The sequence below is a fragment of the Fukomys damarensis genome, unplaced genomic scaffold (genome assembly GCF_012274545.1).
Source record: "Fukomys damarensis isolate Sample0158 unplaced genomic scaffold, DMR_v1.0_HiC HiC_scaffold_19, whole genome shotgun sequence".
NCBI lineage: Eukaryota > Metazoa > Chordata > Mammalia > Rodentia > Bathyergidae > Fukomys > Fukomys damarensis.
This window is the reverse complement of record NW_022900931.1, coordinates 11,311,159-11,311,456: the sequence shown is the minus strand read 5'-3', so window position 1 is coordinate 11,311,456 and position 298 is coordinate 11,311,159.

The following is a 298-nucleotide window of genomic DNA, read 5'->3' as shown; positions in this document are numbered from 1 at the left end:
CCGCCCCGGAGGGTGCGGCGCACAGCGCAGCGAAGCGAGTCTCGCTTCCTACAGCATCCGCAGGGAGGAAGGGAACAGTCTGTCGGAGATGGTGGAGGCCGATGGAGGTAATCGGAGGGGGAAGGTGGAGATGTGAAAATTTGTCTATAGTTGGTATGGAATCTGTTCAATACGATGCGTGCACAAAATATGACTTAGAAGTTTTTCCCTGCTCTGATCCCATTTCCTCTTTCATGTGTTCTGGAAAAAGCATCCATTTAGGGAAATAAAACATGATTCGACCGTTTCCACTGCCTTT